Source organism: Mastigoproctus giganteus, chromosome 7 (assembly GCF_048544385.1).
Source record: "Mastigoproctus giganteus isolate SK-2022 chromosome 7, ASM4854438v1, whole genome shotgun sequence".
NCBI lineage: Eukaryota > Metazoa > Arthropoda > Arachnida > Uropygi > Thelyphonidae > Mastigoproctus > Mastigoproctus giganteus.
In genome coordinates, this window is record NC_143581.1 from 210092258 (window position 1) to 210118438 (window position 26181).

Below are 26181 nucleotides of genomic sequence, written 5' to 3' on the forward strand. Positions count from 1 at the left end.
GGGTCCACAACGGTCAATCCATCGACGCTCAAAACGCCTGTTCAAATGGTCACGAACACACCTTCCATAATGGGCAGGTGCCCCGTCATGTTGAAACCAAATGTTGCGTCTCACATTTGCTGGAACAGCGTCAAGTAACCCTGGTAGAACTTGTTCAGGAAAGATCCGATATTTAGCGGAGTTCATGCGGGATGGTAACAGGTATGGGCCGACTAAGCAGTCACCGACCATACCTACCCACACATTTATTGCGAAGCGATGTTGTGCCGCATGGGGGCGCACACATGAGCATTGTGCTGATTGAATAAGCCTTCCCGAGTGAAATAAGCCTCATTCGTGACAAAAACATAGGCTGGAAAATTCAAGTCTTGAACACTTTCTTGGAGAAACCACTGCGCAAAAATCACACGTGTAGGATGATCTTGGGGGAGCAGTAACTGGACCCTTTGGAGATGAAAGGGGTGTAAGGAATCGTCGTTCCAGACACGCTGTACACTGCAACGAGACACTTCTAAGTGTCTCGTTGCAGTGTACAGAGGCAACGGTACGTGTGCTGGTAGTAGGATTATTCTGGACGGCATTCAACACACTTTCTTCCATGGCGAGAATTCGCGTCGAACGTGGTCTGCCCGCACTACTCCTGTTACCTCTAAATGACCCATAATCGCAGAAATTTTGATGCACACGCCCAAACAAACGGTGGTCCGGTACATGTCTATCTGGGAAGCGTTCTCCATAAATTAGTTGAGCGGCTCATCCATTGCCCTCTGCTAATCCATACACTAGGTGCATGTCTGCCAGCTCACAGTTTGTATATCGATGCATGCTTTTTGTGCGGCGACTACTGCTTGAATGAGTAAACCAGAAAATTTTCCTCTCGCTAACTGATGAACAGCGCCGTGTACCAACTTACGGTGACGTTTCCGGTTATGAGTTCCTATGCAATTCACATTCCTTTAGATGTTACCTACCTCCTCTAAACGTTTGTGCCAATATTTTTGAGACACCCTGTATAATGGGATTATGATGTCATTATCTCTACTAGCAAATGTTCGATAAATCATCGATAGGACACCATCCGTCTTCCTTGCAACGTGTCTACAATTCTTGGAGAACTTCATTCTGACCGTATCGTAACACCCAAGTCCCTTTCCTCCACTACTGGCTTTAGTTCAACTCCGCCAAGGGTATAAGTTATTTTGGGGTTACTGTTACCGAGGTGTAATGCCTACACTTTGCGGGATTAAAGCATAGCTGCCATTTTTCTGACCATCCCTGGAGTCTATCTAGGCCACTCTGAAGCTCTACTTGGCGGTGATCATTAACTACTCTACCAATATTTACATCGTCTGCAAAGTTAAACATCACGCCCTCTATCCCTTCATCGATGTCATTTATGAAAATCAAAAACAGTAGTGGTCCTAATACTGAACCTTGGAGAACCCCACTTCTTACTAGGGCTTGCATAAAACCGAGAAATTTCAAAACCGGGTTTAACCGAAGTTTACTCATAAAACCGGTTTTAAAACCGATTTTCTCAGACTTAGGGAAAATAATTAAAAGCTTATAACACAGGTATTTATTTTATCTTGGGTAGATTGTATAAATCGTAATCAAATCTTTTAAACAAAATCTATCACCTCTTATAGTAAAAAAAAATAAAAAAATTAAAATTCTCCAAAAAAGTAACCAGCTTGAGATTATACAAAATTACAAATTGTAGTCAAATCCTTTGAATAAAAACTATCTTCTCGTATAGTAAACAAAAAAAATAATAAGCCCTATAATAATAATAATAAAAATAATGTGAAAAAAAAAACAGCTTAAAGTATTTGTAAAATACTTTACAAATAGTAAAGTATTTAAAAATAAATACTTTACTATTTATTGCTCAGCTTTTTTCTGAAAAAAAAAAAAAAAAAAAAAAAAAACAATATACAAATTAAGCATTTTTCCTGGTAGACTTGACCTTGTTTTTGTGTTAAAGAGACCAGTGATCGAAAACACTCTCTCAGATTGGACACTTGTTGGTTTAATGGTCAGCAGTGCTCTATAAACTTTCTCCAGCTTTTCACTTCTACTGCTAGTTGCTTCCAAAATTTTAAATTCTTTGCTGATTTCCAATTCACTCGGATATTTTGAAGGCTCTTCAGTTAATCTCTTTATTACACTATCATACTCTCGCATGAGCGTATCTCCAACATCGAACTAGACGAGTCTTTGTTTTCTTCTAAAAGAACAGTTCGTTTATTTTCAGTTTCTTCATTCAACGCTAAGACTCCTTCGGAATGTTTTGCAAATAATCTCTGATAAATCTCTTCAGCATGCTTTTTCAAAACTTGCTTACTTGGAAAATCTGGAAAATCAAAAGTTCTTGAACTCGAATCTTCTTCCCTAAACTTTTTGGGGTTGTGTAGATAGCTCAGCAAAGCCACAGTTGGGCAATTTCGTCTTGCATTGCAACGCTGCAAAAGGCTTTGGTGAAACTTTAAAGCAAATGGGTTTTCTGCTGTATCAAGCTTAGCAAGCAGAAATTCTATTGAAGACTCTGCTTTAAGTAAGTCTGTATCTTCTGAGGTTATAGCCTTCAGAATCATTTCAACTGGTCGCAAAGTTTCACATAGCAATTCAAGTGTTTTCCAGTATCGTCAGACACAGCTTCAGTTGACAGTACTGCACATAGAGCATTTGGAATGCAATTTTTCAATTTCAAAAATCTCTCAATCATATAGAAGGTGCTATCCCATCTAGTCTTGCAATCTAATATAAGTTTATATCCTTTCCTATTAAATTTTGGTTTAACAAAATTTTGTAATATGTCATTTTTGGCAGGCGATTTTCGAAAAAGCTTGCAAATTTTTCTGACTTTGTTAATAGTTTGTGCAATATTGGCCATTGGATTGAAGAAATAAATGAGCTCATCGGTAAAGTCGGTTTGATAAAGCATGCCTTGCTGTCTTTCTTCAACTTCTTTATCATCACTACTTTCTTCATTATTTTCATTTTCTTCATTGTGTTTGGGAGACTCAGAGACTGTGGCACCATAATTGATTGCTTTTTCATAAAGTACATCTATAACTGACAGATGTATTCAATGGGCTATACATTGTTGATGATTAGGCGTAATTTACTTGCCAAACTTAATCATCATTGCTGCTCCATCGGTGGTGCAGGCAACAATATCCTCATCCAAGTTCAAACCAAATTCCTTCAAGTGTCCATTCACAATTTGCTCAGTTCTTCTGCTATCAAGTGAACCATTAATCTCAATAAGACCTAACGACCAATGATTGTCTTTTGAGTGCACATTTATATTCATATACCTTTTATTTTGTATAGACGTATATTCGTCTAGAGTCAATGAATACCGTGCACCCAAAACCAAAGAATTTTTGAAATGCTGAATGAGTTCTTTCTTAGTTTTATAATAATTCAGAACCATATTTTTAATTCCATTCACTGAGACTGGTGGTAATTTATCGTATTTATTTCTCTGAAGGTGAAGGCTTGATTGTATAAACTCACTCTTGGCAATTGAATTAAAAAAAAAAATCCATCTAAAGCAGCTAATTTTGAAATCTCTTCTTCCATAGATTTTTTAACGATAAAGTTTTTTAATGTTCTTACCATTTTTACGGGAGGTTCACTGTTATCTTGTTTAATGTCAATCTGATGCATTTTCTTTAAATGCAACATCAAAGATGATGTAGATCCTCCAGACGACTTCATTATCTTCTGACATTTCGAACATTGTGCTTCATCTTTGCTTTTTCGAGCAAAATAATTCCATACATTTGATTTGATCTTAGACATATTAAGAGTAATAAATATTAATTAGTAGGAATTTATATCACCGACAATTTTAAATAAAAATATTGAAGATAACAAAGGCACAATACTATGCGTCACTCCCGCAAGCACTGAATGAAGAGTCTAAACGAGGCAAGTTTCAAATTTTTCACGAAAGAAATTTTTTATTTATTTACTTGCAATTTTTTTTCCCCAATTAAATCTATTGTATTTTCAAAATTACATAAAAGCTAAATTTGGTGAAGCTGCTTTTCGGAGAACATTTGATCGCAAATTTAATAGGAATAAAGAAGCAAAAAACTTTCTACGATTAAATTTGATACAATATTCAGCGAATCTGTTTCTATTGGGTAACAATCAATAGGGCACGTTCCATAACTTGCCTGGCGAACAAGATAGATGGAACGGAGAAATGTTGAGCATTTTCTTTTACTCTATCGCTCCGACTCACTCAGTCGTAAATGACTACACCTGCATCGTGCCATGATACAGGTGAGAAGATAAAAGGTACCGCTCCTAGATTTGGGCCACTTGCCCATGAGATTCGTACCTTAAAATAAAATAACATAAAATAAAAAACATGTTTAAAACATAAAGCAGTTGAACGATTCGGACAAACGAACAAACAAAAGAAAATGTGCGTAACAAAAAACTATATTCGAGGGCTAACTAAAAAAATATTCGAATCCGGTTTTAGAAGCTCAGTTTCGGTTTTAACAACTCAATATGAAAACCGGGTTTAACTGGTTTATAAAACCGGTTTGCAAGCCCTACTTCTTACCAATCTGAGGAATAACCATTTATCACAACCGTCTGCCCCCTGCCCATCGGTAATTTCCCATTTCACACTTAGAGCAGCCATTATGTATTGGAGATACATTATATAGTAATATAATATGAATGATTTTCGATTTATGATTTTTGCTGCGGCAGCTTAGGCCATGGGCAATTATTATTCACAGGTCGGTATACGTTCGCTAATAGAGGCCACCCGCCGGCTGATTAGACGCCAGTAAGCTTCAAAACAGCCATCCTGGCAGTCTCAGATTTTTCTTTTAAGTTGATGCTATATATTTTAGAAAGATAGTTTTTTTTCTTACAAATATATTTTGAAAGGTCGAATACTCGACCAGCGGTTTATGCTCTTATCTCCCTACTGCTACCAGCCATTTTTCGATTCTCATCTTTAGTGAAGAGTTTGTTCAGTAAATAGTTTTAAAATGAAGTAATATTCTCTATCTTATATGGACATTTAAATTTTTTAAAGACAAAATCACTTACAAAATCGTAATATAATTTTATTTAAAATTCATTGTAGTTATTTCATAATGTCTGCAAAATTCCCTTTTTATTTTATGCCATAGATATAATTTATCTATTTTCAGAAAAAAATCTAATAGAGTATATTGAATATATGTGCAAAAATCATTTCTTCCACTTTCGAGCTTTTGTCTTTGGCTCCGACGTAGGGGGAAATTATTTCCATCCAGCCTAAGCTATCATTAAATTTTTCTCAAGGAATATCTCTCTCTCGATGCGCTAATAAGCGCATCGAGAGAGAGAGAGAGAGAGATATTAGCAGTCTTAACACTTCCATTATTCTCAAAATAGGGTTAACTTGTGGTTCAATAGATTCTTTAATTTATTTAACTTTTTAGCATAACTTGATGGAATAAATGATTGGTAATACAGTGATATCCGAAATATAAATCGAGGAACTTCGCATGTAAAATGCATATTTTACTGGGTTAAACAAAACTATTAGGAGAAAACGCATGTGGTGCTACGCCGGACCACGTTTTAAAATACGTATTTTTGCGTTAGTACGTTTTATTTATTTGTGCCGACTTTGCGAGGAGGATGATAGTTTCTCATTCTGCGTAACTTTTCCTTAATGGAGGTTTTAATAACCATATATTTAATAATAAATTTTCTTGCATTTTATATCTGCGCATTTCGTTGATTCTAAAATCAGGTTTTTGTGCGTGCCCTGTTACTGGATAAAAAGCTGGCAAAGACAAAAGTGTTCGAAATTACTAATTGGGAGCAGCATGAAATCACTGGGCTTATTCAGGGTCCATCTGACTTTTATCGATGCTTGGAACAAGGGTATGAATACATACCCACCTTGGTCGCATGCTAACTGGCAGCTTTCCACAAAACTAACGGGAGCTTGCCGACAAAGAATCAAGTAAGCAAATAAATTGTTTAGTTTCCTTGGTTGTACAGATTAGTGTAGGCGCCAATATATTGAGCAGGCACTGGATGATAACAGTCATATTAATAGAACACGTAATGATAAATGTATAAGGTCAAGTATAACAATTGAAAAACTTGAAAACATTGACTCCATTTATTAATTCAGTTTATGATATGCATATATAGGTCGTTCTTTATGTTTGTAGGCCTGAACCGGATTTAGTGACTAGAAAACCTCATGAAGTATAGAAGGCCTCCTCATATAGTAGAGTTTGTAAAGGTAAGATTTAGCTTAATATGTTCGTATATTTCCAGCTTTCGTATAGACAGTTAAGAAGAAAAGCGGACCACGCTACAATAACAGAGACAGCTGTTAATGAATGTTTTGTTTTTAAATTTCAATGAGAATACGTTTTCGAGTGGTCAGGAGCGCGAGTACAGTAGCACACGCTCTTTGAGTGGACATGGGTTCAAGCCCATGACTGCTAAATACGATTAACGTTTGTACTGATTGATTTATTGTAAGACTCCACTGACCTGCTGGTCTTGCCGGAAATATAAAGAAGAACATACTGTAATTTTAAAATAGTAAAACACTAATAAATAGATTTTCTTAGCTTCTTTTTCAATAGCTGTATTTATTCAGATACCTTTTATTTTAGTCACCAATAGTAAGAGAATTTAGGAATCCCTAGAAGAAGGATGCACGAAATATTTGTCTGAATCGGGCTGTAACTGGAAATGACATAAATCAAATAGCAATAATGATGTAGATGAGAAATTAATAATAGACTTTACGTAAAGAACTTTTATTCATCTCAAAATAAAGGGCGATATTCTAGTCATCATTTTATCCATTTCAAGAACATAAAATATTGTTTATAATCAATAATTAACACAAACTATATTTGGCGGTGTTGGGAAATTCGTGCGACATATACAGTGGGTCTTCCACTTTTTCCAATAATGTGTTGCAATCGTAGTGTGAAGTTGCGAAGAACTTGCGCCAACGTTTCCTGCACATGAAAAATTTCATCTTCAGTTGCTTTCCTCAGCCCAGGAATGGGGTGTAGATTGTGTTTAGTGTCAAACGGCACCAGGGGTTTTCCCCATCTCCGCGTACTATACATTGTAGGTGTGAAACAGAACACTGTCAATGCCAGAGGTTTAAAAGTGTATGGATTTTGTACATGTGTAGTGTCGTGTACCGTTGTTCCTCTGGTCATTTAGGCGCTGGGCCCGTAATGGGACCCAACGTTACCCCACTCTGCCCCGTGGAGGCAGACCAGATATACCAGTGTTATAGTTATTTACTCTGGCAGGTCCTGCCACCTAATTTCCTGAGATTTCAGTGGCTAGGACCTACAAAAAAAAAAAAAAAACAACCGTTACAGATAGGGGTCAGCCAAAAGGAGTACTATTTATGCGAATTGATGTTATTAAGTTTTTGGGTGTAGGGTTCGAGCAATTTAAAGATGATTCGGACACTGGTAGTTGCAAGTTCGAGAGAGAGGGGGGAGACTGAAGGCTGGGGGAAAAGACAGAGATAAGGGGTCCATAGAAAAGATGACCCCCAAATCAGTGGAGCAGGCCCATGCCTCACCAGAGGGAAAAGGGGAGGAGACCAGGAGTAACTCCCGCCCGTGGAGTGGAGGCAAAGGACCACGCAAGGGAGCGTGGCTAGAAAGGCCAAATGGTAGCATCTGAGCTGTGCTGGTGGTTGTGTCACTCCTGGGATGAACAAAGGAAGGAGTTGTATGGCACTATTCCCGTGGGGGTTTACGGTTGAGGTAAAGTTCGTTGCCTGGCAAAAAGGTCTTGGGCAAACTTGGAAAAGGCGCGGTAGTGTTGCTCGTGTTCCAGAAGATGGTTTTCTTGATTCTACGGAAGATAATGAATCTGTGTAATGAGAATGCGTCGGAGATCTTCGTAAAGCGGGCAGTGGTACATAAGGTGGTCCCAGGTTTCCTGGGATCCACAGTTACACAGAGGGTTGTGTTATATGGAAGGAAGTCAGTTTTTCACGACTGGAACCGTGCCCTGTGAGAAGGAAGGTAGTTTGTAAGCCCGGGGAGAACCACGTCGAGCATTTGAGATAAACTATTTGGACTTCTGGAAGAAATTTTCGGGTTATGGCCTCCTTGGTGGATTCCGTCCACCTAGTCTGCCAGACCCGTGTTAAATGGGTGGCGATAAGTCTTTTCTTCTGCAGTCCTGTTGTTGAGTTGATCAGAGGTGAAGTCTATAATATTGTGTCTGATTTTCCTTTAGAGAGTTGATAGAGTAGACCTGTGTGCGGACAATTTCTAGGTCTAAAGGTAGTACACCTGCAAGTTATTGTTAGGAGGATAGAGTGCTGGATGGTTTCTAGCCTTCGACGATTGACGACGGTTTGCGTCTTTGCGAACCACACCCCAGAGACGTAAGTGATGACAGGGATGAAAACTGCCTTATAGAAGAGCGCCAGGGTGCGCTTTTTGAGGCCTCAGTCCCGCCGGGTTATCCTGGCCACTAGGGCAATGTAGTTTGTGATCTTCTTACGTAGGTTGACAAGATGCGGTAGGGAAGATAGATTTTTGTCGATGACTACTCTAAGGAATTTCATTTCGGCTTGCAGTTTTATGATAGTGCCATGGATCTTTATCAGCGGCGGTCTGGTTGGTGCAAGCGTGCCGCTCAGTAAGACAGAACAGGTCTTAGCAGGTGAGATGTTCAGTTGGTTATGAGTAGCCCATTCTTGTAGCACTGTCAGCGCACGATTTGCATAGGTCTCTAAGAGAGCTCTGGAGTCTGCCCCAGCATCAAGATCAGGTCATCCGCGTACGCTTGTGATTGGACTTCTCCAAGGTCCATATTCAAGAAGTCATCCAGGACGTAGTTCCAGAGTAGGGACCCTAGAGCGGAACCCTGCGGGCAGCCTCGGTATATATGCCTTGAAATGTGACTGTAGGCTATCTTCACCATGATGTTTCTATCTGAAAGATAGCTACTGATGCAATTATATAGGTTCTTCGAGATATTGGCTCGTCTGAGTCGACCCAGGATACTCGGCCACCATAAGGCGTCGAATGCAGGAATGGGTTTTGGGTATTGGGTATGTTGAGGGTCTAACGGCTCCTGGGATTTCTCCCATTTCCGCGTACGTTCTCTGTATCGAGTAACAGTGCCCTGTCAATGCCAGAGGTTTGACAGTATGTGGGTCATGTAGGAATGGGTTGTGGGTTCTTCTGAAACGCTCTGTTTTTGAGTAACCCCAACTAAAAATCACACGAGTTTAAATATGGTGACTTTGGAGACCAGGCCAGTCCTTGCCATACACATCTGGTAGCAGTTAGAAACCACCCTATTGTCAAAAGTTTCATCCAGAAACTCCAGGACGACTTTTCTCTCTGTCCTGTGAAACCACTTGACATCCATGTCAATGCCATAGCCATAAAAAAGGCACAAAATTGTCTTTACTGACACTAAGGTAGATATCACTTGTGATGTTTCCATCGACAAACATGGAAACGACACAGTAACCCTTCTTGCGTGTAATGGATTGTCACCAGTAACGTGTGGATTCTCCAGAGCCTTGCATTTTTCTTATTCGTTGCCCGTCTAAATGAAATTGCCTTTGGTCAGAAAACAAAACATTGTACACCGAATTCCGTTTCAAACTGAAAACGCTATTCTTTCGCATTTGGTGGCTGAACTGAATTCTGCAAGGATATGCAGATAATTCACTTTGATAAATTTTCTTTGCTATGCTGTAGGACATTCTCATATAGAAGTTTATGCAAACTCTTCATTGGATTTCCCGAGTTTCACCAATCCTCTCTGGCCTATATGACATTTCCTTTCGTCCAAAACACCGTCTGTTCTCTCAAATTGATCCACTAACCTCAACACTGTTTGGGTCGTTGGTCCATAACGCACGCCGAAGTGTTGTTGGTATATTCTTTGAATAGAAACAATTGAATTCCCACTTCTGCAGTATTCCTCAGAAATAAAAACTTTTTGCTCAATGCTAATACGCTACTATTCTCCTCGCGTCAGACGGACGTGAAGTGACGCTGGTGTTGCCGACCAAACCTCCAAATCTTTATCTAGAGAGTAATTGAAGTTAGTACGAAAAATTTGAAGCTTGTGAAACTTCGAAGAAAAGAATAGTGTGAGGAATCACCCTATGTTAAACTACGTACGTGTTTGGTGACTATTATTATTTGCTTGTCTGTTTTTTCGCCTAAATAGCTGTGTTCTGAATGCGAATTTCTCCCTGCAAGAAATTTACGCCTGAGTGGTTACTTCTTGTGGGAATATTATTAATTTTATCGTCGCAGGAAATAATTTTTTGCTTTTCTTATTAAGGCTGACCAGAACCCGCAGCTCATTTGCGTAGCTTCGGTTTTAAACTACTTAATCTTAATGAAGAACGCCAAATCCCAAGCTCCATCTTGAGGAACGAGGCACTAAAATATTGCAATCAAGTATTTGTAAAAAATATTCCATCAAGGAATATTTTGACAAATACTTATTGGCTTTTGAAATCGTTTTACATGTTGACGTTTGGAATCGTACACCTCCGATTCTTAGAAGGCGAAACCTTTTGTTTCCAGCTATGATAGCTGTGATTGTTTGCAATCTCAGTGTGCAAGCGTAGCGAGTCATAAATGAATGTTTCAATGGTCACACAACGACCGTTCCAACATTAAATTACGATGTCATGTCCACTTTGTGTTTGCCTAACCCCGCAAGATACACGTACTTGCGAGCAATCATGGGCCCTTAATCACGTGGTAGTTAGTGCTCCTGCGAACATGTTTACGATATTGTTTTAGTTCACCCGCACTCTATTAGCATACACTGAGCACGTTATTCTGCGGACGCTGACAGAACACAGAGCCGCTCCACGATTAACGGCAAACGTGATCGCGGCACGACACCTATCTGCCATTTCTCATCCTTTAGCATTTCTGTGCGATATTCCTCTTCGATGGGAAACAAGAAACAGAATAACAATCTCGACCAGCATTAGGGTTATAGTTTATTAAGCAACGTTGAGATGTTTGATTATCAAATACGACCACACATTTTCTTCAGGCACGCATAGCAGATTCTCTGTCCCTGTATGAATTCCTGGCTGTTAGTTTAAGAAGACTTTGATATGTGTGTTTCGTCCTGACAGAGGGAGCACGAGAGACTGTGTACAGTTTTGAAAATTATGAATATTGGCGAAATGCTATTATCAAAGGCCTTCATTTTTTCTCAAAAGAATTAAAAATCTTTATTTCTGGTTAAAAATTAAAAATGGCTGGTTAGATTAAATAAATAAATAAATTTCCTGTTTATACTCCGAGACCGACACACTACTTTACTTTCATCTTTGACCAATGAGCTATTGCTTAATGCCGCTCATTTATCTACAGTGGCGGACAAAAAACTGCATCACCTTAAAAAAGTAACATTGTAGTGAAACGTATAAGATATTGTTTGATTATAGTCATTTTGTTTGTCGCAAAGCAAACGTATTGCGTCAGATAACGCTTCTATTGCATCAGACAATAATTGCAAGGTATTGCATCAGCCGTTTCTATAAATACGGCGTTGTACGGGTATACACGCTCATTAGTATCCTATTTTTTGGAGGTGTAAGCATGGCTTCATATGTTCAGTTGACACCAAGGGAAAAAAAGTGTAGCTGTTGCTCTGTCCCACGAAGGGCTTTCTACGCGTGCTATCGCTGATAAAATAGGCTGCCACTAGTCAATAATATTCCGGGTGCTGAAATTAAAGCGTCAAACCGGTGATGTGAAGGGAAGATCTGGATCAGGCTGTAAGAGAGTCACTACGCCTTCTCAAGATCGATATTTGAAACGGCTATGCCTTCGTAATCGCGTGCTAGTGGTCCTGATCTAAAACTGGACTTTGAGATGGCCTCTGGTGTTGAAACAAGTGCACGAACTATCCAGAGACGGCTTTCGGAATGTGGTCTTCATGCCTATCGGCCAAAGAAGAAGCCTTTGTTGACTCAACAAATGAGGAAGAAGCGACTAACTTGGGCTAAAACGCATGTTTCATGGACAAAAAACAATGGGACACCGACATCTTTTCTGACGAATCGAAATTCAACCTGCATGGCTCGGATGGGAAGCGATATGTCAGAAGACGAAAATCGGAGGCATACCACGCTGACTGCATAACACCGACTGTAGATGTCCCCGCCGGTCAGATGGTCTGGGGATGCATAACAAGAAAAGGGGTGGGGCGAATTAATTTATTAACTGAACGGTGAATGCAGAAACCTCCACTGCTACCTTGGAGGAGTGCTTGAAACCCGTTATTAGGGATCACCACACAGTCGTCCAAAACTGCATTTTTCAACAGGACTCAGCATCTTGCCACACAACAAAATTGGTAAGTTTTGCTATTTAGATTTAATGATGAGTTTGTCTTCTTGTCTCACATGGCTTAAAACATACTTACCAATGTTTTTCCTCGTTTTTCTCCCGTAAGGTGCAGTCATACCTGATAAATGCTGACATTACAGTGTTTGACTCGCCCAGCAACAGTCCCTATTGAAAATTGCTGGTACATAATGTCGTGTAAAATTGCTCAGAAGAAGCCAATAAGTAAGATCCAGCTGCAGGAGAGCATTGTAAGGATGTGGTACCACGAAATTGGGTAACCATATATCCAGAAGTTGATTAACTTTATGCCAGATCGTTGTAAGGCTGTAATTGCAGCTCCAAGAGGGACAACAAAATATTGAGGACCTATTTTGCTGATTTACAGTACATAATACTATTACGTTAACTTGTCATTTCAGTTTGTCCACGTAAATGCAATAAAATGTATGTTTGGTTGTCATGGTTGCCATTTGCATGATTTCTCATATTTCTATTAATTATGCATTTTACCTTTTGGGAAGATATTTATGGCAGTTAGGTATATCAGGTGGAACCTTTTTATTGGATTTCATTCACAGAGATATATATCCCATCTAACAAATGCATTTAGAACATTTCTGCAACCCACAGTGCAGCGAAAAATACGTTATTTCCAAAATTCAAAAAGTGATGCAGTTTTTTTGTCCGCCACTGTATTTGGCTTAGATCATGATAATAGATTTTTTTAATCCTTATTTTTTTTTTCTTTTAAGTTAAATATTTAGAAACTGCTGTAATTCAGCCGTCCTTGATTGTTTTAGTGTCTTGTTTTTTTGGATATCAGTTAAGTGCTGGCTCAGCGCCTGACTGATAAGTATTTTTCACTTAGATACGATGGTGCTCTTGTATTCTCTTTATCTTTTAAACTTCTCTGGCCCTAATGGTTGTCCCGGTGTAAAGGTTGCAGAGATGTTCAATTCAGAGACACTAGGCGGGTTTGAAGAAATCCTGTGGAACCGCTATTACAAAGTTACATACATGTCCCAGTATATAAACAGAAAATATAATAATAGCTTTTTAACTTTATGAAGAGTCCTTTATTTTGTTAATTCTAAGTTCTCTTATTACTTAGTAATTATATACCGGGAGTTGGAGTAGATGAGATGGGTATCCATATAATTCGCATTCCTTTGCTTTTTTTTTTTTTTTAGTGAGAGATTAGGGAAGGGTGGGGGTGAGGGGAACGGTAGATAAAAGAGCTTGTCTTGTTTAATAAATAGTCCTATTAATTTCATAACATGCAATATCAAACTTTAGAGAATATTGTATTTTAGACCCTGAAGGATCCTGGAAAGGACAATAGGAAGTATTAAGGGTGTGTCAGGAGGGACATTTCCTCGGTTTCCTAATAACTATCAAGGAAATTATTCATATGTCTAGTGACGAAATTCACAGAACTCCAAAATAGTCTGAACCCAGTTTGTCCTTTATTCGGGAATATTTTATTTAAGGTAATAAATAAATTTTTTGTTTATACTCCTGGAGGACCACAGATAAGGTCAGAGGAGTTCACAACATAGAGATATACAAGAATATTACAATATTCAGTAGTTACGCTTGAATCACGTCACTTGTACTTTTGTATCCTCGTGCTTGACCACCCGGCTACAATATCATACTCGGGCCCCTAACTTTTAGGACATCCAACCTCAGAGTTAGTAAACAAAAATACTTTAGGTATTTTTATTTTCTCTTTCAGGTTTTTTATAGAATAACAAGATTTTATCCTTTCAAGTGGTTGTTAGAAAAAGTGAGTAGTTAGCATTCTGACCTGTGAATTCTTATTTTTGTTTAAACATTCAAGTTCGGTAGAGCTTTGCATTCTATAAGTCAGTGCGTAATCTGTTAAGTTAAAAAATCAAGGATGCCTTCGGAAAATACATTATACTAAACATCTCTATATGCCTTGAAAGTACTTTCTCTCCGGATTACGCCGTTCCCAACGGTGAGACCACTTTTCAAAAAACAGTTGAAGATGTAGTAGGGATCGTTTTGAGGATACCCTAACTTCGTTATTAAACTCAGCTTCTCCTAAAATGATGTTTGCGGAGATAGTTTTTAATCTCAAAAAAAAAAAAAAAAAAAAAAAAAAAACACACCCAGAGGAGTTTTCTGGAATTAAGGGAGCCAGATCTCGTGAATAGGATGCATGACTCATCAATTACGAATCCTTCTGTAAATGTCTGTTCATTTAATCGCAGTCTGCGAGTGCGCTGGTAAACATTACACCAATCTGGAGTAATCGAACGGTCTCTTTAATCATTTGCAATAACTTTCTTCGGTATTTGACGTTGAAAGCCGTTCCCAAGTATGATTTATCCTGTAGACTTCAATTTCATTCCCAAAAACATTTATCCACTTTATCTTTGTGCCGCGTGTATCTTGGTAAAGACTCGTCCTAAAAGCTGAATGAGTTTCAGGGTCGGTTTTTTGTAAGGAACAAAATTTAATGGCATCTCGTTAGTAAACTTCAAATATCATGGCGCGCAAAAATATAGTTGTCCTTATATCGAAGACCCACCACATAATTAATTCAAGCACAAGCTTCTACAGGCAACCACTTAGTCGTAAGAAATCACTGTCTCATTACTCTCAGAATATATTTAATTCTTCAGTCTGTCTACACGTTCTATCAATGGCGTTTGATGCATTTTTTTTTTACGCAATAACGGTTTGTTTACATACGGTATATGAAATTCAGAAAGGAAATAGTGAAGGCTTTGATTTCCTACGGCAAGTGATTATGTATATCTATATATATTTGCGTTAAAACATGGGATAAATTGATGCCAGTTAAAATATGAAATCACTGAACTGCGACACCGTTAGCAACAGCAAGAAATTTACATAATGGAGCTGTTCAGTTCGAAATATCTCCACCGAAGCTACCAAAATGGGTTGGTATGCCAAGTGGCTGCCGTAGCCGAGTAGTCAGGCGAGAGGACGAATAAGTACACGTGCTTTCCAGAGTACGGTCCAAGACCGGACGATGCTAAATACAGTGCTGTTTCTTGTATTCTATTAGACCGGGGTTCGAGCCCGTCACCACCAAAATACGGAGGATGCGGAAAGGTCAGGGAATGACCACCGCATATTCCCGGAGCAATATGGCCTTAGTTGCTAATGCTCCTAAAAACCAAACAACAAACAAACAATCTTGTATTCTGTCTCTATTGTGAACTCCTCTGATCGTGTGGTCGTCCTGGAGTGTAAACAGAAAAAAATATTTTTGCAATTATTTATCGAGTAGCCTGTATATCTCAATTTGTTATAACTAAGCAGGCATTAATACTCAAGTAGATTCAGTGATTTTGTATAATCTATGTTAAATAAGCAGTATATTCCAATATTATGAGATAGTCATAAACAGAAAACTAATGGAAGGTATTAATGATATTCTTTGTGGAACTGTTACAAGTTAGGAAAGTGGGAAGGTTGACTTCTGTTGAATGACTGAATATTACATAACTAATGTCAAGTGACTTTTTTGTAATAATAACAAAGCTTATTAATAGAGAAATTTTCTACTCTTTTTGTCGACTTCATTTATCAATAAAATTTTCTACTAGAAATTTACTGATTTTTCAGATTAACCTCTGTTACTCAGCTTCGACAATTATCTTTAGCCAATTTTATTAATAGATAAAAGGACTCGCAGCAAAAAGTATTTCGACAGCGCTATTTTTGAAGAAATATTTATTAAGTTTTACAAGTTTAATTCTTCAACATATTTCTCTAAATAAAAACTGGTGGATCTTGGATGACTTTTGTTTATAAAACCGTCGATGATCGTACACTTTATTACCAAGCAGTTTGATGCATTTTCCTAAAATTCATCAAGGGCTAGATTCCAGTATTTGCCAGATATGAGGTTCTACTGTATATGTACACAGTTTTCTGTGCACCGTGTGAGCTGATCAGGCCTCTATTGTGCAGGCCCGCGAAAAACCATCCAGGACTCCATTGGAATCTAGATAATCATCGTAATGACTCAAAAGACGAAGATAAAGAACATAAACCTGTCACCTTTTGTCACAAAAGGTGACAGGTTTATGTTCTATAAGAGTAATACTAGTATTGAAGCCCAAAAAAAAATCTTGAAATTGCATGTGATATGTTGATTTTGATTAGTAAAAATTTTAAGCAATAAATGTTCTTGTATTTGTTATTATAACTGAAACGGTTGGATTAATTTCTTGGATTTTGAATGTGATTATTTTGTGTAGTAAAATTATTCACAATCTTGTCAAAGAAGATTGAGGCTAGTTGTCCTACTACACAAAAATGTAGAATGATTATTAATGAACATAAACAGAAAACTAATATGTTCTTGTTCATACTCCGGCACGACCACCAGGTCAGTAGAGTTTACAATAAATCAATCAATACATATTGTTAATCGTATTTAGCAGTCACTGGCTCGAACCCCGGTCCACTCAAAGAGCGTGTGCTACCGCACTCGCGCTTTTGACCACTCGTCTACGTCATACATTTAAATCTATCAGATATTCACATCTAATGCAAATCTTTTAATCTCTGCAGTTCGCAATATTTTTTGAAAACGAGCATAAAACTCGAACGAGGATAAAATACCGACATGAAAAATAATGAACGAACAGCAAACCAATGTTACAAAATTTTGTGTTGTATTGAACAAAACAGAAACATTGGAACTTTTGCGATACGCATCATTGTATTTAGATAGCATGAGCTGTTCAGAGATGGAAGAATCAGCACAAAACATGACTCTGTTCCAGGACGTCCATCAAAATTAATAAACTAATGCGACTATTGGTACAGCATCTGCTGTCGTCCTTGAAGATAGACTATGAAATCTTGCAAAGGCCTTGGGTATCAGTTATAGGAGTCCACAAAGCATTGGGAAAGAGCATTTAAACATGTTTTTTTTTTCAAATGATGCTTGTTTGTTCATGCTGGGTCCCTCGACTCCTTATCAAACTGATAAAATTAATTACAATAGAACCTTAAGAATCTGGCATCCTCGGGGTTTTAGCACTTCCCGGGGTCGTAGAACTTATTGTTTGTTTTGAGTGGGTGATAAGATGTTAAGGCTAGAGTTCAAGTCTGTGTTCCAAAAACAAACAGAACAATTATTTTAAAACAGAATAATCAATACAGATGAGTACTGGATACACCACTACGATCCTGAATCAAAACTAGAAACTTCGCGGTGGAAGCATTAGCTCAACGCTTCTTTGAACTCTACTGGAAAGCGTATAATCACTCTTTTTCGATGTTTAAGGACAATATGTAGACTCAGTACTGTGGAAAAACTACCATATCTGGGAAATATTACAATGAAGTTATAATTTAAAATCAGAAAATTGTGAAGTTCTAAAGAAAATGAATCAAAATTAGTCAGTTAGTCGCAAAATGGATGATTTGATTTGGAAACGTTCCAATGTCTCTTGTATCACGATAATGCAAGAGTGCACTCAGCAATGGCTTAGAGAACGGGTGCAGTGCATACGGGTCCCGGTCAAAAGGGGGGCCTCCCTATACACTCCTAAAATTCTTATATCAAACTGATAAAATTAAAGTAGGGAACCCCAAAATCATACTTTGCGCTGAAGCACCACAAGAGTTTTTTCTACACCACTGGCACATAGCCTCAGTTGTAGAGGAAACACTACAAGAGTTAGACATTACAGCAGTTTCATACCCTCTTTATAGTACACATTTTATGACCTCCCTCCCCCCATTTTCTAAGCTCAACAGCGAACTAAAAAACCGCCATTTTACATCGGACATTGAACTAATAAACGCGCACAGAGTATATTAAATCGAACAACGACTTCTCTGAAGCATTTAGAAAATTGGTGGTCGTAATAAGATTTTAGGAGCATCAGCGACTATGGCCATATTGCTCCGTGTATACTGTCTGTAAATTGCGTGTATCCTGAGGTCGATTTTCTGTTTGCTGGACGAAAAACCCGAGCCTTCGGAAGAAAAACCATGCTAACCTCGTCTGAAATCGCCTAACTCAGCCACGTTGTGAAAAAGGCCCATAAAAATTCGACGGGACTCGAAAAGACAGGTCTTTTTCATTCGATGTGGGGAGTACGGCGACCCTACCAACTGTGCTACCCACGAGGACGAAAATGGGTGGAAAGATAGGACAAGTGTATTATAATACTAGATGTGGGGGCTGTGTCGAAAAGGAATAACGAACAGGAGCTGAATAAAGCAAAACAAGGTTTATCTTTTTAATTTGGTTAGTCTAAATTTTTTTTTTTAATCTCTTGAACATAATTACAGTAGAACCTTAAAAATTTTGTATCCTCGGGGTTGTAGCATTTCCTGAATTTTTGAAAATTTCAGTTTTTTTTTTTTTTTTTATGTAGCCTAAGTACGCAGGGGTAAATTGTTATTTTCATTAGATAATACAGTAGCTCTGATCCCTATAGTCTGCAGAACGATAATCGCCAGCCAAAATGTTAATTCCGTACTGTGAGATTGGTCCAGTAGGTAACGTACTTACTTAAAAGCTCACGGATTCGAATGCTGCCTCCGGTAAGGGTGTTACGATTGTCCGCCAATATTTTTAAAAATGAGGTATAAATAGTGCCATATGATTTCAGCAATCGAATCGCCTTAAAAACTAAATACAGAATACTGTCCTATTAATTACTGTACTGTGAACTGGTATTGAATGTTTCGCAAAATGAATGATTTTATACGTCGCAAATACTGTACATAGTAACAGTGACGTGCAGTATAGGAGATACTCGTATGTAAAACAAAAAGAAATCGGTGTTTGCAAATTATTGATGGAAGGTAATGCATAAATCCAGAACTTGCTGGGCTTTTTAAATTCCGGCTAGACTATTTCTCCTCTCTCCTAGTTAGTAAATGAAAAATAGTTAAATATACATAGTTTAAAGAAATGTTTTATCATTTCTACTAGTAATATTAATATCAAGAATGTGTTTAATATCTAAAAACATATGTTGCTTGCTTATTTGTTTGTTTGGTTGGTTTTTAGGAGCATTAGCAACTAAGGCCATATTGCTCCGGGATATGCGGTGGTCATTCCTTGACCTTAACATATGTTGCATTTGATTAGTACTTTTCAGAGGAAATATTTAAAATAATTATCCGAGCTGAATGTATTGTTTGTTTTGAGTGGAGCCATAAGCTTACTCATATTAATTATCCAAGTACTGTGGAAAGAAATTGAGCATTTCTGAAAAGAAAAGATTAACTTATCTTACTGAGGGATTGGAAATTAGTCATTGAAACTGATTATTTGTGAGTTGTAACCATAAAATAAATGAGATTTTTATCGTGCGACTTCTACAGGTGAACATGTCTCTGAAGGCTTCAACATTTCACCTCCAGACATGTTTTTATCAATATTTATGCAAGAAATTTTATCAGTATTTATGATGTCTACTAATCCAAAATGAGTGATCGTGCTTTAAAAGAAAGGATTAATCTCAGTATCAAAATTTGACTGAAGTTTGAGGATGTAAGTGAGTAATAAATAGAACTGTTTAAATTGTTGAAATTGCTTTAGATTCAGAGATTTAATATAGTTAGGAAAGGACGTTACGTGGTGATTTTTCCATGAAAATTTTCTCTCTCTAATTTAGAGAGAAAAAATTTCAGAGATTTTGTTCATCCATATAGCTTACTAACTTTACACCTAATTATCGAAGAATTAAATTTAGATAAAGAAATCTCCAGACTCGCTTTGAAAACGTTTATGCCAACATAGTTTCATAATTACAGTCAAGAACAGAGAGAGAGAGAGAGAGAGAGAGAGAGTGTGCTCTATTTGGAGTAATTACTTTAAGAAAGTGTTTTCATTCTTACATTTTAACATGTAGCTGTTTACTGTGGGCGTTGCTTTTCAATGAGCTTGATGATCATCATCAATTGAGGCCTAACCAGGCAGAATCAAAGAAGACATTTCATTTAATTATTTTGTCCGTGTGTGTGCCTATAAATGAATGACTAGCAGTAATCCGAAGATTACCCCTGTAGCCTGTGTACTTGCGGTTAGCAGTCAGAATGAGATGCAGTTGTTACGGCTCTATCAAACTTGCATGGCCCACCTCACCTGACCTTTTTTAACGAAGGAAGTAACGGGGGGGGGACACTTTATAGATTAAATGATTAGATAGGACTTTTGTACGCTTGGCTAACCTGTCATTGTCTAGGTGGTGTTCCATGATAACTCTGCTCACGATTGGTCCATGTGCTGCTATAACCAGATGATAGGATTCTTAACATGTTTCTTTTTATTTTTTTTTATTACAGCTATTCTTGGAATGAAGTGAACCGTTAAACTGCTAATTTATGACAGAAAATGTGTGGAACGTTGCAGAGATTTTTTTATGCTTATTCTCTAGACGGCCGAGGCACAGAAGAGTTTACAAATTCATCGTGGCTGGATATTTGAATTATTAAGGGCAGCTGGATTTTAAGCGACAGTCACATTGGGCTGTGCATTTTTTGTGGCAGCGTACGGACTCGAACTCGCTACCTATTTACATCCATAGAAGATAAGGAGTACAGATACGGAGCGAGAAATGGGAGTAAAGAGGGACGGAACTTAAATTTGAATAAACCGGTATTTTTAATATTCACACTGTTTTTATCATTAATATTATTGTGAAAATATGTGAGACAGTTTATATATTAAATAAATGCATTACTTTTATAATATTTTTCGGTAACCGTAAATATTAACAGAGGAAGTGAAACGGAAACGTCACCATATCTTGTAAATCTTCGACGGCGCGCCTTCATGCCAATGGAGGGGGTTTTAACAGTTTCCAACAACTTCTTGAAATTTAATATGCTATTCTTTGATCATAAGTAATTTTTATCTTGTATGCATTGTTTTATTGTTCTCTAATTCTGTGATTTATGAAAGAAAGTCTTAAAGTTCAGATTCCTTTCTCTTAAAAAGAGTTTCAAGCTCATTTCTTTGAAAGGGAATGAATTATGAGTGACAGAATAGCATTTGCGATAGAAAAGAGGGTTGAAAAATGAAGAAAAACAAACCTTACTACGAGCAACAGGTCTAGTAATAAAAAAAAAAAAAAAAAAAGTCTTGCTTTGGAACTGAACGCTACTGATGAAAAAAAAAAAATAATAATAAAATAATTCTTGCTATGAATTGTGACAAGGAGAATATAACTGTTGCTATATCCCTGCTATGAGAGCGCACACTTATCTCACCTGAATTTCTCATCTTCATCACTCTGACGATTGAAATAGAATTCTCCATCCTTACGCTAATCCTTATCCATCGTAATAAGAAAATCCAAACCACACTCGTACGTGGTATGTGATTGTGTGGACCACGTGAACTAGCTACATAACACACCCTCTCTCCTCTGACCGACAGACTAGTTCTACAGCACTGATCTATTAAGCCGCTTAAAGAGGCCTGGCGCTCATGTGGTTTGCAAATCTCTATGGCTTAATCTTGTGATCACATCGCCTCTTACGGAATACTTGCTCTATCCGCCCCTATCGCTCCTACGCCACTGGTGAACTCTCTCTCTCTCTTTCTCTCAGTCACTCTCGCTCTCTACGGGTGTGACTCGAAGTGCTGGTTTATCTGCATTCTTTGGCAATTTGGAAGGTCCGCAATGCAAAGTAGTCGCATACATGACTCTTAATAACCAGAACAATGGACGGCAAAATGGAGATTTTATAAAACAGTATGCTTTAACGGAAATCACTAATGGAGATTGAATAAGGGACTCGTTTACGTATTATCTATCTCATTGCGTTGTGTGCTATTTCCATATCTAGTTCTTTCTGCGTGATGTTTTGCCATCCAGTTTGTTTTTAAATATGTGCTGTATTATGTGATAAAAATCTTTGCAAGTATAAACTTATTTGTCTGAATAGAGTCCCTCCTTTGGTGTTTAGTTCATCTTTCTATTAAAATTTGTAAGTAATCAGGAAGACAGTGAAGAAGAAAGCATCTATAATGAGGCGTGGTACGCAAAAGTTGATAGTAATTTGAAAGCTATTTATTTGCTTATTGATTCATTCTGCAACCACTTCGACAAACGGAATCTTAAAATAAAAGAAATTTCTGTGAACTAAAATCGAACTGTGCGTAGTTGTCCTAGCTAATTGAGAAACTATAATAAGGATTCTGATGCACGAATAGATATATATACTATATATGGATACGCTATTAGCTAATTGAGAAACTATAATAAGGATTCTGATGCACGAATAGATATATATACTATATATGGATACGCTATTATTTCATCTATCATTCTTTATATTGATTATTCTCTTCATACGTGTGCAAATGAGCTTATCGGAGGGGACTGAGGCGTTTAGAGTTAATTTTTTTTTTTTAAATTGGAAATGTATTATTTTATGCGAAAGAAAAGATAACTTAATGAAACGATAACCTATTTCAAGAGCACAGCGGAAGTTCTTGCAGACTGATAAAGATGGAGTAAAAGAGTCCATGGGACTGAAAATAGTGTGGCTACAGAAATGATGTCAGTGCAAATAGAGGGGCGAGTATTCTGCACGTGCTGTTGTTCGACTGACCAATAACTCAACTGTGTCTAATTTAAAGAGGCATTTTTAAATTAATTATAGCAGGCGGTCCTTGGAATGGCGCAGCGTTAGCTGTGGCAATGGTCGGACGTCGCTGCGTCCGCTCATTACGGCAGGTGAAGTCGTGCCAGTTCCTGTGGTCGTCCCGCTGATTTACTGGACTGCGGACTTCACTCTTACGGGACGGCGGCTTCCCTTTGCCCTGCTCGTTACCGAACGTACGTCTGTCGCCACCTGCGCCGAACTGCACTGCCGGGTGGCCACGGATCACGCGGCGCCAGCTACGGTTACCTTCCACTCCGTTATGACCGCCTGTAGAGATCCTTGTTCGCAACCCCGTACCTCATTAGCTTTAACCTGTCGGCCTGCCGCAACTAGACCTGTTTAGCAAACTTTATTCCCCTCACGAACGGTAAAATGCCCTGCGAGTCACATTCCTCTTGAACTTGAAGTCCAATCGTGTATTTCTGACTTCGCTTCATAAGTAGGTAACAAACAAAATAGCAAAAAAAAAAAAAAACTAGTAATAATTCACCAAAAATAAAAATATAATAAAGTCTTGTAGGATCAAAAATGTTTTCGCATGGGTATGTGTAGTTACGCGTGCTTTAGAAAATCGTTTTTAATTATTTATTATTATCTGTCTGTCTTTAGATTTGGAAACTTAAGCAGCCACTTTGAGCTACCAACTCAGGTCTTCCGGAACAGAAATGGGTCATTGTTGTTATGGTTCCAATGTAAATAGGAATTCCTCTCTGTGCACTTAATTTCTCAACCTGCACGAAACAATTAAGAAAATTAATGGCGATTAAGTCGCAGAAGATTTTGTTTAAGCAATTGTAATGAAATTAATTACCTGGAATCTATAAGTAATAAAGTTTCCATCTTTGTGGCATTTGCTTGAACAGTATTTAAACTTCCTAGTCATTGTCAGCGCTGTGCAGCCATCATTACTTCTTAGTGAAATCTTTGTGCTCTCAAGCAGATTTGCACTTCATTAATGGAGCATGATGATTAAAATTCACATCGATGCAAATTCCAAGTTAATTTGATTGCAATTATCAGTTAACATTTGTAATCGTTTCTCTGGGACATTAGACGCTAATTGGTTTGCTGATGTGAAAACTGTACGAAGTGTACTCTGCATTAATTAAAATGTTCGTTTAAATAGGCTTAATGAGGCTTAACAAGAATGCACATCAAAGGTCGGGTTATTCATCAACATAATTTAACCCTTTTAAGTGTGAAATAGCACCAATCGGGCCAACGAATATGAAATTATCGACATCACGTACGCCTTAATTATTATCAGTCTCCCAGTTGACACGTGTGAACACTTGCAACACTGAGAAAATAGCGTTGCAATTGATGGATTGAAAAATGAATGAACGAATAGAAATTATTTGTAGTTTAATTGCCGTTTAGATATGTTTAGCTCGAATGTTCTTTTAGCCACAGATTTTATAAAATGAAGTTTTAATTTCTAGAATTGATGTACTGTTTTATTTCTGATTATAAGTGATTTTGGTGATTGTTCATTGGAGACACGACGCTTTGGAAATGTTTACAGCAGTTCATCAAGCCTCGATACTTTCTGGAGGGCAACAGATAAAGTAGAGATTATTAAGTGGCATTATACGAATTTGTGACGGTTGAGTTAGTATTAGTATTATCAATATTATAATGGCTACATGATGTAATGAAGCAGGCTTTTTTCTGCATTTGAAAAAAAAAAAAAAAAAAAAAAAATTCCATAAATGCAAGATGCCAAAATTGGCGAAGGGTAAGTTAAGGTTAAGAGTTTGATTGAGGGAAAGTTACAAACAACCATTTGGTTCCTATTTGTATGATCATAAGAGAATATGCGATAGGGCGAAAGCTGATTATGAGGAAACACTAGCAAAGAGAGCTATGAATGGGGATAAGGAGTTCTTATCGGCAAATACGAGTAAGAAGAGAGTAAATCCAATAGGTTCCTTAATTGGTTGAGTGAAACGTCCGTAGGAAACCCAGCACTAATGGCAAATGAGTTGAACAGATAGTTCTCATAATCGAAAGCAAGCACAAAATTCTGGCGAGTGTTAGGGTATCAGACTGCTATAAAATAAATGATATGATTCCAGACAAGCGTTTGTTAGAAAAGCATCTGAGATTAAAGGAGGGCATACTGTTTGTAAATAATAAAGCACTCAAAAGCTACCTTGGTATTATGTTTATTTCCCAATTGGAAATATTATTTTCAAACAACACAGCTTAACTACCCATCATGCCACTCAAAGAATACATAAGGATGCTTACACGTAGAACGCAGTTAGCCGCTTATCGGAAACCAGCACCGACATGCAGCTGAAGCTTCTCACTGGCTATAAACATATAGAAAGCAGTTGACCAGTGCAAAACTTTACCCCATCGCATACCAAGAAGTTGCACTGGTCAACTGCTTTCTATGTGTTGCATAATCAGTGAGAAGCTTCAGCTGCTTGTCGCTGCTGGTTTCCGGTAAGCGGCTACCTGCGTTCTATGTGTACGTACCCTAAGATGGTATGTATTCGGTTGCAATTAAAGAGGGGCATGTGAGTGTATCAAACCATTGGGAATGTTAATGACAGCATCATTGAACTCCAGCAAGATTTCCTTGGAATGGAGAAGTGCTAATGTCTCCCCATTCCAAAAATGTGGTGTTAAGAGGAGGTAGGTAACTATAGGTCAGTGAGTTTGATTTCTGTAGTCGGAAAGGTCATGGCATGGTTAAGGATATAATTCAAAACCATCTTGACAAGACTGGTCAAGATGGTTTTGAATTATATCAAAACCATGCCGGGACCTATTCAAGATCCCATGCCGGGATCTTGAATAGGTCCCGGCATGGGTTCGTTTAGTCATGGGGAGGTCATGCCTGACCAGTCCGATTGGTCAGGCATGATTATTGGTGATTATAGTATTGGTGTATCCGCCAATGTTAATATCATTATCTCTGTACTGATATTTCATGCAATTTTTCATTTTGCAAAATCATTAAAACGAATCAGCTGAAGACATTCAGATAAATGTGATGATTCCTGACTTGCAGAAAATGATTTCCAGCAATGTGGCGCGTCAGATGGATGAATGTGTGTGAGATTGTTCTTTGGAGACCGCACACCAAAGAAAGGTTAGTGATCTTTCTTTAAAG